This window comes from Bufo gargarizans, chromosome 3, assembly GCF_014858855.1.
Source record: "Bufo gargarizans isolate SCDJY-AF-19 chromosome 3, ASM1485885v1, whole genome shotgun sequence".
In the NCBI taxonomy this organism is placed as follows: Eukaryota; Metazoa; Chordata; class Amphibia; order Anura; family Bufonidae; genus Bufo; species Bufo gargarizans.
In genome coordinates, this window is record NC_058082.1 from 530663064 (window position 1) to 530678912 (window position 15849).

General features: G+C 48.7%; 1 protein-coding gene across 1 annotated transcript in view; it reads right to left on the reverse strand.

Moving 5' to 3' along the window:
• The window catches only part of LOC122930555 (arylsulfatase H-like), a 466223-nt gene that overhangs the window by 369989 nt on the left and 80385 nt on the right, over nucleotides 1–15849 (reverse strand). The gene's annotated exons all lie outside the window — the stretch shown is intronic.

The window sequence follows — 15849 nt, forward strand, 5'->3', positions numbered from 1 at the left end:
AGATCGGGAGACCTTGGGGGCCATTCAACTGGCCCATGATGACCAATCCACTTTCCAGGAAACTGTTCATCTAGGAATGCTCGGACCTGACACCCATAATGTGGTGGTGCACTATCTTGCTGGAAAAACTCAGGGAACGTGCCAGCTTCAGTGCATAAAGAGGAAAACACATGATCAGTGTGTGAAGAGTGGGAAAAGAGGGTTCCATTGACAATCCAACACAATGGGCAGCACATTGAACACATTTTATAACTGGTCAGAAACTTGTAAATAACTCATGAAAGAATAAAGTTACATTAAAACCAAGCACACCATTGTTTTTCTTGTGAAATTCCCAATAAGTTTGATGTGTCACATGACCCTCTTCCTATTAAAAACAAAAGTTGGATTCAAAATAGCCGACTTCAAAATGGCCGCCATGGTCACCACCCATCTTGAAAAGTTTCCCCCCTCACATATACTAATGTGCTACAAACAGGAAGTTAATATCACCAACCATTCCCATTTTATTAAGGTGTATCCATATAAATGGCCCACCCTGTAGTACAAAGTAATGTGCATTTTTATTAAAAACTCATTACAAACAGTTTTTTCACTTGAAATACAACTTGAGAATAATGGTAAAAGGAAATATCCTTAGTGACGAGGTCCTGTTTTAAAAATGTAATGTAAAAATAAAACATATTTATTCAAAAACAAAGGAATACAGAGAATAATCCAAAAATGGGAACACTATTCAGGCACCTATGACTGGTAAGGCCTTGGACAATCATTATCATATTTCGAACATATCCAATGTAAAGGTACACATTCTCATATTGACGATCGACAAACACCTGGCAAAATATATGTCAATCAGCTGTATGATGAGAAAATACGTGCAATGCACAAGTGTCATCTCCCTTCTAATTTCCAGCACTGATAGCACTCTATCCCATCAGATATCTGTGACTATATTTAATATAAAGTAGCACACAGGATGAAGAGAGATGGCAGAGGGCAGGGCATGTGCGATGTGCTTGTGTTGTCACATCATACTGCTGAAGAGTGTGGTTGTTCTTTTTTTTTTTTTTTTGGTCCAAAAAATTGGACCTACACCGAGGTGATAGATGATCAATAGTCAAATAACATATAATAAATATACTTACGGCCTCAAATCCATGACCGGTTTGAGGAACTCTAATTGTGCCGTGTAGATGTACAGCCTTTTTCGGGCACCACCATCACCACTGCGTCCCCGTTCATTAAGCTCCTGGCGAAACTGATCCCGGCAGCTGTTCCACCGGGTCTTGGTCTGCTTTACTATTTTGAAAATATAAAATTACAAGCTTAGAATTTTTCATGTTAAAAATTGACCATTTAAATTTTAAAAAAAAAGACAATTCTCAAAAAAAAAGCAGCACCCTGAGGATAATTATTCCAAAATGGATAAAAATACAACACATGCTACAGTAGTGCCAGTTTGGATATACTAATTAAAAACGTCCATGAAGCCAGTGAATAATCGTGCTAGCCATTGGTATGTAAATTAATGCACAATATGCGTTAAGTAACAACTATTGTACGCTTAAAACTAGAACAAGTGCCACCAACTAGCAGGTGCACATGCATAGTAACCATTACTACAGTTTACAGTATCATAGCTAGGGCCAGGCATTTAAAAAACACCCAATAGTAGGAGTAGGGTATATTTTATAAAATTCTAATGTAAAATCCATATATAGGCATATATGTTGAAGGCTGCTTGCAGCCTGTAATTGTGGGAGGAGCGTGCGCACCCTTTATAAACCCCCTCCTACAAGCAGGAGGGCGCCCGTTGTTGCTTACTTTTCGGTGGTGGAGCGGTAGCAGCCCAGCGCCTGACATCACTTCCGGTCACGTCCCGTGTGTGATTTCGTACTGCCAGCCGCACTCCCTGTAGTAAGTATAGCCGCTCTGCGGCTGGCCAGGCACGCCGCCACCGGCACCTCGTTCCTTGGTTCGGCAGTGCTCTGCCCGTCAAGCCCCGCTCTGCCCGCCGCCGCTGCCCGGCAGTCCTCGTCGCACCGCTCCCCGCTCCTGTGCTGTTCCTCCGGCGCTGGCATCACGTGATGACGCGCCGCCTGGGGGCGGGGGGTGGGCGGGGAGGCTGGCTGGCTGGCAGAGGCGGCTCACGGCAACCGGCTCACGACATACTGTTGTATTGGGGAATCGCTCCCCAGCCGCCCCCCGCTCCCTGTGCTGTTCCTCCGGCGCTCGGCGTCGCGAGATGACGCGCCGCCTGGGGGCGGGGGGAGGGCGGGCAGGCCGGCCGGCTGGCGGGGACTGCTCACGGCAACCCGGGCCGGTTCTTCCATGCAGTGTGGAACTCACTGTTGAACTGAGGAATCGCTCCTCCAGTTACAAGTTGGCCTATGAGCCCAGTGCGGGGGTCAGGGGCGCCGGGACTGGCAGCGGCCGGCGTCCGGGTGCCGGCCTGCTGCATATTAACCCCCGCATTGCTGTGGTAAAAAAAAAAAAAAAAAAGGGATAAAGCTTCTTGTTTCAGCATGCTTGTTCGGGCCATGCTCCGGTTAACCCCCGCAATGCTGAAAAAAAAAAAAAAAAAAAGGGGTTCCAATGCCAGGCCGGCCAACTGCTGCCCACGCCAGTGCATTGTCCGGTCTCACCCCCTGGGTGATTGGGGACGGTCGTTCCGGGGGTCAGGGGTCCGGCGGTGCCTGGGCCTCCCGCCGGTGCGGCCGCCCTTAAGTCACCTGGGGGAGGATAAGGGGGGGGCGTTTCCCTGATCCCTGCATCTTTCCAGTACGGGTCTCCCTGGTCGCTCAGGTGTAATGTCTACCTGGTCACTCAGGGTTGATGGCTCCCCGGTTCGCTCTGGGTGTAATGTCTTCCTGAATCGCTCAGGTGCAGTGTCTTCCTGGTTTGCTTAGGTGTGATGTCTTCCCGAATCGCTCAGGTGTAATGTCTTCCTGAATCGCTCAGGGGTAATGTATTCTGGAATCGCTCAGGTGTATGTTTTCCGGGACCGCTCAGGTGTAATGTCTTCCTGGATCGCTCAGGTGTAATGTCTTCCTGAATCGCTCAGGTGTAATGTCTCCCTGAATCGCTCAGGTGTAATGTCTCCCTGAATCGCTCAGGTGTAATGTCTCCCTGAATCGCTCAGGTGCAATGTCTCCCTGAATCGCTCAGGTGTAATGTCTCCCTGAATCGCTCAGGCGCAATGTCTCCCTGAATCGCTCAGGTGTAATGTCTCCCTGAATCGCTCAGGCGCAATGTCTCCCTGAATCGCTCAGGTGCAATGTCTCCTTGAGTCGCTCAGGTGCAATGTCTCCTTGAGTCGCTCAGGTGCAATGTCTCCCTGAATCGCTCAGGTGCAATGTCTCCCTGAATCGCTCAGGTGCAATGTCTCCCTGAATCGCTCAGGTGCAATGTCTTCTCTGGTTCGCTCTGGTGTAATGTCTTCTCTGGTTCGCTCTGGTGTAATGTCTTCTCTGGTTCGCTCTGGTGTAATGTCTTCTCTGGTTCGCTCTGGTGTAATGTCTTCTCTGGTTCGCTCCGGTGTAATGTCTTCTCTGGTTCGCTCTGGTGTAATGTCTTCTCTGGTTTGCTCAGGTGGTATCTGCCCTGATTCGCTTTGGCGTTAATGTCTTCCCTGAATCGCTCAGATATCATGTTTTCCCTCAGTCATTCAGGTGCGGTGTCTGCCCGGCTTCGTGTGGGTGTTGCGTGTTCACTGGGTCACTCGGGGGTCATGTGTGCCTTGTTCATTCGGGGGACGTGGTTCCCTGTTCGCTCGGGTATCATGGATCCCCCTTGGTTGGCCGGGCGTCTTGTGTTTCCTGTGCGTTCAGGGATCATGTGTTCCCTGTTCATTCGGGGGGCATGTGTTCCCCGTGTTGGTCAGGTGTCATGTGCAGTATAAACCCGGGTGTCATGTGTTCCCTGAGTCCCTCGGGCACGGTTCCGGTCCAGGTTCGTATGGGTCAGGGTCACGCACCCGTTCGCTGCATGAGGGACTAGCTGTTCGCATCCCTCGCCGGGTATCGGTCCGAACACAGCTTATTTCTGCACATAAACAGGGCCTCGGCCACCAGAGCTGCAAGCAAGCCACCATCGTTGCGCCAAAGTTTCCTCCTTGTCCAGGTAAGATCCAGCCACGAGGCTGCTGTTACACCCTGTCACTGCGTTAAGTATTAGTCTTCACGAGCTCCCGTTCATAGGTCTTCATCTCACTGCAGAAGTCAGTAGCATGGTTTTCTTCCCTGATTCGCTCAGGCGTCATGTTTTTCTCCGAATCGCAGGTGTCATGTTCCCGAAAATCGCATGTGTCATGTCTTCCCTGAATCGCTCAGGGTTATGTTTTCTCCAAATTACAGGTGTCATTTACCCAAGAATCGCAGGTGCCATGTCTTCCCTGAATCGCTCAGGGTTATGTTTTCTCCAATTCACAGGTGTCATGTTCCCAAATTGCATGTGTCATGTCTTTCCTAGGTGACTCAGGGGCCAGGTTCCCTGGATTGCTCTGGTGTTATGCCTCCCCTTACTCACTTAGGGGTAATGTTCCCTGGATCGCTCTATCTTGTGTGTTCCCTGGATTTCTGTTTTCCGCAGGTTCACTGCATGCGGCGCGACTTCGGGCTCTTATTCTGGCTGTCCAGGGTTACCCAGCAGTTGGCCATGGCGCCCAGGCTGCATCCCGGTTCTCCGTCGCCTCTTCCAGTGCCACCAGATCGCACCTCTCTCCGGGTCTCGTACTAACGCAAGCTTATTTTCGGGTAAGCAAGGCCTCAGGCCACCGGAATTTCGATCCATCATCAATTGTGTCGCAGGGCTCCTCCATGCCCGGTCACTCCACGGGGCCGGGTTTCAGGTAAGTTCCAGCCGAGTAGCGGCGTGACGCTTCTCCGCAGCTCAGAGCCTTCCTTCGTTCTTCACGAGCCGCCATTCCTAGGTCTTCAGTATCGCCGGAGTCGGCAGCGCTGTCCGTTGATTCGGTCAGGTTGCGATCCTTTCTATACCATGTTCATTCCTGTTTCCTTCTGATTCTCAGGTTCATGTATTTCCCGGATTAGCTCAAAAATTCACGTATTTACCCATTCACCCAGGTCTAATTCCCCGGAGTCGCGCGGGTTTACGTGTTTCCTGGATCGCTCGGGTCCATGCATTTCCCTGAAACACTCGGGTTCATGTATTTACCTGAATCACTCGGGTTATGTTTCCAAATTCGCCCGGGTTCATGTTTCTGGATCGCTCAGGTTCATGTAGGTACCCAAATCACTCAGGGTTCACGATTTCCCTGAATCGCTCAGGTTTTGTATTTTCCTGTCTCTGTCAGGTTGCCAGTATTTCCAGGTGGTATGTTTTTCTGATTCACCCAGGTTACGTATTTCCCTGAATCACTCAGGTTTTGTATTTTCCTGTCTCTTTCAGGTTGGCGGTATTTCCAGGTTGTGTGTATTTCCTTGATTCACTCAGGTTACGTATTCCCTGAATCGCTCAGGTCTTTCTTCCCACAGGTTGTTCGCATGTGCCTGAATCACTCAGCTCCTTTTCCACAGGTTTGCATTTGCCTGAATCGCTCAGGTTTTTTTCCCGCAGGTTGTTTGCATTTGCCCGATTCGCTCAGGTCTTTTCCCGCAGGTTGTTCGCATTTGCCTGAATCGCTCAGGTCTTTCCCACTGGTGGTACACATTTGCCTGAATCACTCTGGATCCGTTATATTTGCCTGAAACGCTCAGGTCTTTTTCCCACAGGTTGTTCGCATTTGCCTGAATCGCTCAGGTCTTTTCCCACTGGTGGTACACATTTGCCTGAATCACTCTGGATCCGTTATATTTGCCTGAAACGCTCAGGGTTTTTCCAGCAGTATCCAGTGGTTCCTGTTTACCCGGTTCGGGTTCCGCATGTGTGAATCCCTGATGGCATGGGATCCGGGTGCATCACGGGGGTTTGGACATGGTCACCCATTATCTTGACAGTTGTTATTACATCAGGTATTGTACTCTGCTCCCACTCAAGCGGCATTCTCCTGTTCTTTGCTACGTCATGGTTTGCTCAGTCTCACCTGGGCAGTCTGCACCCTGATTCCTGATCATCAGGGGACCTCAGGGCGTCCCCTTGGTCTGGGCTAGTTGCTCCAGCTTTTCGCCAGGCTTGAGGCCCCCGTGGCGGCCGCCAAGCTGGCTAAGATCCAGGCCGCCTTTTCTTCCGCAACTTCTTCCAGGGTCCTGTCCAAGTGGGAGCTCCAGTCCCTGTTAGGGTTCCTCAACTGTGCGTTTACTATCATGCCCAGGGCAGGTCTGTCACTTCCCGGCTCCTCAGTCAAAAAAAAAAAAAAAAAAACCCCATCCTCGGGGGGAGGTGGACGAGGCCATCAGGGTTAGCGCGGCGGTCCAGGTGCGTAGGCAACCCATGTTAGGCGAGCTTTCCGCAGATTGTCCGTAGCCCTAGACGGTCTCCCTTTTGGGCACTCAACAAGCATCATCACAAAGCAGCCATGTACCAGGGTTCTATGGGTTCTTAGACCCGGGGAGTCCACGTGCGGCACGGTCAACCGTGCAACCCTGCGCGGCATCCGGGCAGTTCTTCCCTACGGCCAACTGTTGGTATCCCGTCAAGGCGCTCCAAGAGCTCCTGGCCTCACTCCAGTCTCCCGCGTTAGACGACCCATTGCTCCCGATCAACGGTAGGCCCCCTTCTTCGGCCCAGTTGTCTCTGATATCCGCCCCCTGGCGGCTGGGTCGGGGTTCAACCCTAGCACGGCATCCGGGCACTCCCCCCACGTAGGGGCCGCTTCCGCAGCATCCAGCCATCAGGTATCGGCCACGTCATCCGCAATGGGTCGTTAGCGGTCGTCCTGATACGATAGGTGCATTTCCAATCCGCGAATTGAGATTGTCAGAGCCTTTCGTTCTTCGGGCTTCATGGGTCCATGATGCTCCAATAACACATTGCACCTTACTCCATGGGTTCCTCAGGCCCGGGGAGTTCACCTGCAGCGCCATCTCCCGCACAACACCGCTCAGGCGACATCTCACCTGGCACTCTGATCACTTCATCCTATCCATCCCATCCTCAAGACCAGTCAGACCGGTCCTCCCACAGAGGTGGACTTTCCTTACGGCCACCTGCTGGTGTCCTATCAAGGTGCTCAAGGAGCTCCCGGCCTCCCTTCAATCTTCCGATCTAGACGACCCGTTGCTCCCGATCAACGGTAGGCCCCTGTCTTCAACCCTGTTCATCTCCAACATCCGTACCCTGGCCGCAGGGCTGGGTTTCAACCTTAGCACGCTATCCGGGCACTCCTTCCGCATAGGGGCCGCATCCGCAGCATCAAGTCACCAGGTACCGGCGCATGTCATCCGCAAGATGGGTCGTTGGCGGTCGTCCTGCTTCACAAGGTACGTTCCGAATCCACGGGCGGAGATCTCCAGAGCCTTTGTTCTTTGGCATTATAGTTCACACTATGCTTCAATAAATGCTTCACTCCCTGCTACGTACCGGTTCTCTTTTGGCCACTATTCAGGCCTTACCTCGTCACTGGCGCCGGGCACACTCCAGCCAGTTGGGTTAGGACAGTCCGTAGGCATGCCTATCCTGTTCCTCGCTTAGCTCCTCCCACAAATAAAATAAGGCAGGGAATTAAAATATACAGTTTAGGAACATGGAGCTAAGTGTTCCGCCGTATCACGGCCTAGCATCCTGGTGAGAACAGGAGTTCATGCCATCATTGGTTGCTATGACGCCGTGCGCCTAGTGCCGCCACTGCAGTACCGTAATAAACTCGTATGATCTATACCAGTGTCTGACTGTACTTCAGGGTTGACACAAAGCACACCGCATCATAGCAACAAAAGAGGATGCCAGGCAGGGATACCGCGGAACGCTCACCTCCGTGTTCCACGGTCGTAAGCAGTTATTAAGACATCATGTAATTAATAGCAAGTTCAATAGTGACAAGACAGGGGCCAGGACAGTGCAATGACATTGCTGGCACTTACCTAAATCTGCCCGGCCACTGGCATCGGCTTTTTGCCATTCCACACGCCTCATGGAACGGGCCACTTTCTCCCACGAGACCTCCTTGCGGACTCTGTCTTGATAGACGTTGAGCCTGCTGTCCCATAACTCTGGCCTCTCCTGTACCAGAGTTATGAGTTTCTCAACATTCCACTTTGGCATGTTCACAACATTTTAATCTATTCGCCAGCAAACTCCACACAACCACTATCACCACAGGTCAGTAGCAAACTGCTATCATATAACCTATGACCTGAAGCTTCCTTCCTGTATTGAAATTATTATAATTTTTTTTTATTGGGCTCAAATCTTGCAGACAGTTTTGCCATGAAAAAGATTAATAAAACGGACGCGGACACAGATGAGAAACGGTTATGCATCCGCGATTTCCGCGGACCCATTGATTTGAATGGGTCCGCGAACCGTTGTCCGTGAAAAAAATAGGACAGGTCATATTTTTTTGACGGACTGGAACCACGGATCACGGACGCGGATGCCAAACGGTGCCTTAGCCGATTTTTCAACGGAACTATTAAAAGTCAATGGGTCCGCTGGAAATCACGAAAAACGGAACAACGGACACGGAACGAAACAACGGTCGTGTGCATGAGGCCTAATACACACTGTATTACTCATACAGCCAATGCATTCCAATACAGAAGTATTGGAATGCATTGTAAAGGTTGAGACCCCCAAAAGTTCAAGTCCCAAAGTGGGAAAAAAATAAAGTGAAAAAAAGTAGAAAAATAAAGTTTTTCCCCCCAAAAATTGTAAGTTTCAAGTAAAAATAAAAAAAGTAATTTCCCCCAAATAAAGTGAAAAAAAATTGGTAAAAAATAGGGGGAAAAAAAGTGTAACTATTAGGTATCGCCACATCCATATAGACCAACTCCCTATCGACCAGCACATCCATATAGACCCCTACCTTAGATAATCGCCCAAAAACTGAAAAAACTTTGGCTCTCAGAATATGGAGACACTAAAACATGATTTTTTTTGTTTCAAAAATGATATTATTGTGTAAAACTTACATAAAAAAGTATACATATTAGGTATCGCCCAGCTCTATAAAAATATCACATGACCTAACCCCTCAGATGAACACCGTAAAAAATTTTAAATAAAAACTGTGCTAAATAAACCATTTTTTGTCACCTTACGTCACAAAAAGTGTAATAGCAAGCAATCAAAAATTCACACGCACCCCAAAATAGTGCCAATAAAACCGTCATCTCCTCCTGCAAAAGTCATACCCTACCCAAGGTAATCGCCCAAAAACTAAAAAAATTATGGTTCTCAGACTATGGAAACACTAAAACATTATTTTTTTTTGCTTCAAGAATGAAATCATTGCGTAAAACTTACATTAAAAAAAATGATACATATTAGGTATCTCCGCATCCGTGACAACCTGGTCTATAAAAATATCACATGATCTAATCTGTCAGATGAATGTTGTAAATGCCAAAACAGCTATTCCCTTACGTCCTACCAGCAGCACAGATGGGGTTAACTGCCCCCGTGGACTGGTAGGACCGGCGGAATTTTTAATGAGCCCAAGAGTAACCAATGAAAGAACTCCAGCTCCCTTAAAGGGAGGGGTTCACCCCCCAGCCCACCGTGTTTTTTTCTGTCCTTTCGATAGGTGAACTGGCGAGTTTTCCTCTCCTTCTGGGGAGTTTGGAGACGCTTCTGACTCTATCTGAGTTGTCTCCTTTTTTCTTTTAAACATAGGAGCGCTTATATTTGCGCTTAATTTTTTAATAAATTTTCCCCCTTTTGATCGCGCTGCGGTACCTGGGGGCATGCTTGCCTCATCTGCGCCTCCCCTCCTGCGGTGTAGACTCTGCGGCGCGCCGCCTGCCGCGGCGTCACTTCCGGTCTCTCGGCCCGGGCGTCGGCGTCCTCGGTCAAACTGAGGATGACGGCCGGGTTCTGTTCCACAGGGGGGGATGTGATGTGAGGGCTCTCCTCACTTAGGCATAATTTTTTTTTTTGGGGGAAAAAATAAATAAATAAAATCTTATTAAGGGTTTAATTCAGCAGTGTCGTTTAGGAGGAGGGTTGTCATAGGAAACCACTCCCCTAGGCAGAGCTTCACTATTTAAGCTCCCTGAGTTCCTTCAGTCGGTCTCTGGCTGCGCTGCTTGATAAGCTAGCTCCAGAGTCTCCTGTGCCGACTGAGAATTTCTGCTATTTACTAAATTTTCAGTTTCTAATATTTTCTATTTTGCCTGTCTTACTCCTCTGGTTCGTGCCGTTACATAGGTGTTAAACTCCCTTTGAGTTTTAGGGATGTTTTAATCCTTTTTCTTCGTTTCAGCTATGGCTTCTCCTAGAGATCCAGACCAGCAGCGAAAATCGGCGACCAAGAGGAAACACCTGGCCTGCTATGATTGCAATACGCCTTTAGACGATTCTTGTCCCTATTCCAGGTGCGACAGTTGCCGTCCCGGTTCTGCTAAGGAACCCACGATGCAGGACATGTACCAGTGGGCCAAGATGTATGTGGATGATTCCATCAAGGGGGTCGTAACCCTGCTGAATGAGAGACTACCTGGCTCTTCCCAGACGCCCATGGATGTTGCTGACCCTACCGTCAGACCCACCCCCCTTTCTGTGGGGTCATCTTCCTCTGAGGAGGAAGAATCTACTTCATGTTTTTTCCCTCCAGAAAAAACACAGAAGCTATTGAAGTCCATCAGGTCGGGGGACCGTGATGTTGACATAGGGGAGTCCTCCGATCCCGCCTGTCGGACCCAGCGAGTCTTTAAGGTGTATGAGACCCTCCTTTCTGTGATGCACACAGAATGGAAAAAAACGGAGAAAGGCCCAGTCCTCACCCGGAGATTCAAACAGATGTTTCCGATGGCTAAATCCTTAGTGGAATCATGGGGTTCCATTCCTAAGGTGGACATGGCTATAGCCAAGTTATCCAGGCGCACCCTAGTTCCAGCAGACGATGGGTCTAGCCTGCAGGACCCTCTAGATAGGAGGACAGAGTGCACCCTGAGAAGGAGCTACACAGCGGCCGCAGCTTTGGCCTCAACTTCTATTGCAGCCACAGAGGTTACTTCCTTTCTACGGTCCAGGCTGAACCAGATTCAGACCGATGTTGACCAAAGTGTCTCACGGGACGACATCCTGGCCGTGTTTAAATCCATAAATCTGGCCATGGATTTCCTATGTGATACATCCCAATTACAGCTGAAATTGGCAGCCAAGACAATGGCTCTAGTGTCAGCTGCCAGGAGACCTCTATGGCTAAAGCCCTGGAATGCCGATAACGCTTCCAAATATAATCTCTGTGGGCTCCCCTTCGAGCCAGACCGTTTATTCGGTTCGGAACTAGACACCATCATGGAGGGACTCTCCGATAAAAAGGGAAAGAGTCTCCCTCAACAGCCCTTTCGGACCCGAGGCAGGCAAGATCGTGGGGGCAGATCCGGACAGCAGGCTAAACGTAGAGATTGGGGGGGGGCAGTCTAGAATTTTTTTTAGACGCTCCCGAAAACCCATCAAGGAGTCAAAACCCTCCTAACTTTGGGCCTCTCTGAGGCTCTTGGATTAACCCTGCTACCCCTGTCATTACGCCTCTGGTTTTTCCCGTAAACCTCCTCACCTTCCAGAACGAGGAGGTCGTCTTTCTAGTGTAAACCTATGGGCCCAGTAGATCCCTGGGTCCAAAGCATAGTAGCTTCGGGCTATCTAATAGACCTCGTTTCTCTCCCCCTAGAAAGATTCATTGCCATGCGCAGATTTTTGGCCGGCTAGACAAAAAGGAAAAATAAATCTTAGAGTCCTATATCCAGGACTGCCTTTCCAAGGGAGCCCTGGAGGAGGTACCGGCAGGGGAGAAGGGTCTAGGGATTTATTCTCCAGTATTTCTGGTACCCATAAAGACAGGAGATCTTCGGATGATCATAGATTGAGATCCCTCAATCGTTTCGTAAGGAGAACCAGGTTCCGCATGGAAACCATAAGGTCAGTCAGCCACCTCCTCAATCCTGGGGATGTGTTGGCTACTCTGGACCTCAAGGATGCTTACCTCCACATCCGATCCATCCGTCCTCCCGGAAATTTCTCAGGATCGCGGTCCAGATATCGGGAGTGTGCAGGCATTTTCAGTTTGCCGCCCCTCCCTTCGGAATCTCATCTGCTCCCCTGATCTTCACCAAGGTGGTAGTATCGGTAGTGGCAGCTTTGAGACTCCAGGGCTGGCCATTGTCCCTTACCTGGATGACTGGCTTCTTCTAGCCCCCTTAGTCCCTCTACTTTCCCATCATCTTCATGTCGCAATTTCCTTTCTGCTCCGCCTAGGCTGGATTATCAACTGGCAGAAGTCGAACGTGAGCCCTTCAACTTCTATCCATTATCTAGGATTCATAATCGACTCTCTGGAGAGGTCCCTCCAGTTGACGCCAGAAGGAAGTACGCGGATTCAGGACCTGGCAGGGTTCCTTTATGTACCACGACGAGTCTCTATACGGACCCTCATGAAGATGGTGGGGCTCATGCCAGCGGCTGCGGATGCAGTCCCTTGGGCTTTATGGCACCTCCGACCTCTTCAGAGGTCTTAAAACAAATGGAACGGCAGCCCGGCAGGGCTAGTTTCCCTGTGCTCCCTATCCAACCAAACCCGGAATTCCCTCAGATGGTGGTTCTATCTACCAGCAGGGAAGTCTATGACCCAACCAGTTTGGCTCATATTGACTACAGACGCGTCCCTTGTAGGCTGGGGCGCCCATTTAGACGGATCCCCAGTTCGGGGATCTTGGTCTCCTCAGGAGCGGCATCTTTCTCCGAATCTCCGCGAGATGTGTGCTATCCGGCTAGCCCTCCTTCACTTCGCCCCTCAGATTCGGGGCAAAGCAGTGAAAGTCCAGTCAACATGTCTGCTGTGCAAGCAGGGGAGCACAAGATCCTTACCCCCTCTGTCAGATTGGGGTAATTCTGCGGTGGGCAGAGCTGAACCTATCCCATCTATCCGCCACTCACATCCGAGGCTCCCTCAACGTCATCGCGGACCGCCTAAGTCGCGGCTTACCGACCATGAGATGGTCACTGCATCCGAAGATCTTCAAACAGTTATTCCTCAGATGAGGGATGCCAGAGGTAATTACTCATGGCAACCAGGTTCAACGCCAAGGTACAGAGGTTCTGTTCCTTATATAGGGAGGACAACCCCCTGGCGATAGATGGGGCTGGCGTACATCTTCCCTCCTTTTTCCATGATTCCGAGGGTTTTGATGAAAATCTGTCAGGATCAGGCCTCGGTAATAGCCATCATACCATTTGGCCCAGGAGATCCTGGTTTACCCAGCTCATTCAGATGAGTCGGGGACAATATTGGAGACTCCCCCCAGAGCAGACCCTGGTGTCGTGGGACACTCATCTCTGCACAGATTCAACCTGACAGCCTGGAGGTTGATCAGTCCCTTCCCAGAGTGGATGGGCTCTCTGAGTCGGTCCTGAGAACTTTATCGCATTCCAGAGCAGAGTCTACCAAGAAGGCCTACTCCCGGATCATGAGGATCTTCACCTTCTGGTGTAGCCCCAACCAGGTGGCATCTGCAGATCCTCCCCTCGCAGCGATCTTACAATTCCTTCAGGATGGGATAGACAGAGGTCTCTCCCCCTCTACCCTGAAGGTCCAAGTTTTTGCCATCTCGGCCTGTCTCAACAGACCATATTCCCATATTCTCGGGACCTGCTCATCAAACGCTTCCTTAAGGGAGCAGAAAGATTGAAGCCTACAATACTGAAACCCATTCCTCAATGGGATTTGTCAGTTGTTCTCAGGGGGTTAGCACCCCCCCTTTGAACCTTTGGAGGAGGCAAGCTTTAAGTTTTTAACTCTTAAGGTGGTTTTTCTCCTGGCTATTACTTTAGCCAAAAGAATTTCTAAGCTGCAGGCTTTTTGCTTTGCACTCATATATTATTTTTTCTACAGGACAGAGTCCTTCTAAGATATCTACCTTAATTTTAAATCTAAGGTTCCAACCTTTCAAAATATCAATCAGGTAATTTCTCCACCTGTATTATTCTCCTCCTCCTCCTCTGATGTTCCAGTCAGGTATCCTCTGGACATATCGAGATGCCTCCAGATCTATGTGGATAGATCCAGAGAAATCAGGATAGATGAGAACCTCTTCTTCCTGTTTGCCGGTAAGTTTAAAGGTCGTAAGGCGTCTAAACTACTATTAGTCGCTGGTCAAGGAAACCTTTAGGGAAGCTTTCACCTCCCAATCCTAAGATCCTCCGGAGTGTGTAAGGGCCCATTCTATTGGGGGCGCAGCTAGCTCTGTCACAGGGAGAAATCTTCTCCCCCTAGAGTTGATCTTTAAGGCGTTTTTTCCTGGAGCTCTGAAATCAACCTTCATCTCTCATTATAGAATAGATGCTAAGGTAGCAGAGTTTTCGGCCTTTGGGCAGACAGTTCTTAATTTCTGCCAGGCATGAGGATCCTCCCTAGGGGATTCTTCTTGCTATCTCCCCATCTGTGCTGCTGGTAGGACGTAAGGGAATCGTTAATTTCTAACGATAATTTGTTTTCCCTTAGTCCTAACAGCAGCACACAAATTTCCCACCCTAAAGTACTTTCTTGTTATAGACACGGTGGGCTGGGGGGTGAACCCCTCCCTTTAACCACTTTAACCCCGCTAGCTAAAACCCCCTTAATGACCAGGCCACTTTTTACACTTCTGCACTACACTACTTTCACCGTTTATTGCTCGGTCATGCAACTTACCACCCAAATGAATTTTACCTCCTTTTCTTCTCACTAATAGAGCTTTCATTTGGTGGTATTTCATTGCTGCTGACATTTTAAATTTTTTTGTTATTAATCGAAATTTAACGATTTTGTTGCAAAAAAAGACATTTTTCACTTTCAGTTGTAAAATTTTGCAAAAAAAACGACATCCATATATAATTTTTTCACTAAATTTATTGTTCTACATGTCTTTGATAAAAAAAAAAATGTTTGGGTAAAAAACAAAATGGTTTGGGTAAAAGTTATAGCATTTACAAACTATGGTACAAAAATGTGAATTTCCGCTTTTTGAAGCAGCTCTGACTTTCTGAGCACCTGTCGTGTTTCCTGAGGTTCTACAATGCCCAGACAGTACAAACACCCCACAAATGACCCCATTTCAGAAAGTAGACACCCTAAGGTATTCACTGATGGGCATAGTAAGTTCATAGAACTTTTTTTTTTTGTCACAAGTTAGCGGAAAATTATGTTTTTTTTTTTTTTTCTTACAAAGTCTCATATTCCACTAACTTGTGACAAAAAATAAAAACTTTCATGAACTCACTATGCCCATCACAAAATACCTTGGGGTGTCTTCTTTCCAAAATGGGGTCACTTGTGGCGTAGTTATACTGCCCTGGCATTCTAGGGGCCCAGATGTGTGAGAAGAAGTTTGCAATCAAAATCTGACAAAAAATGACCGGTGAAATCCGAAAGGTGCACTTTGGAATGTGTGCCCCTTTGCCCACCTAGGCTGCAAAAAAGTGTCACACATCTGGTATCGCCGTACTCAGGAGAACTTGGGGAATGTGTTTTGGGGTGTCATTTTACATATACCCATGCTGGGTGAAATAAATATCTTGGTCAAATGCTAACTTTGTATAAAAAAATTAGAAAAGTTGTCTTTTGCCAAGATATTTATCTCCCCCAGCATGGGTATATGTAAAATGACACCCCAAAACACATTCCCCAACTTCTCCTGAGTACGGCGATACCACATGTGTGACACTTTTTTGCAGCCAAGGTGGGCAAAGGGGCACACATTCCAGAGAGCACCTTTCGGATTTCACCAGTCATTTTTTACACATTTTGAT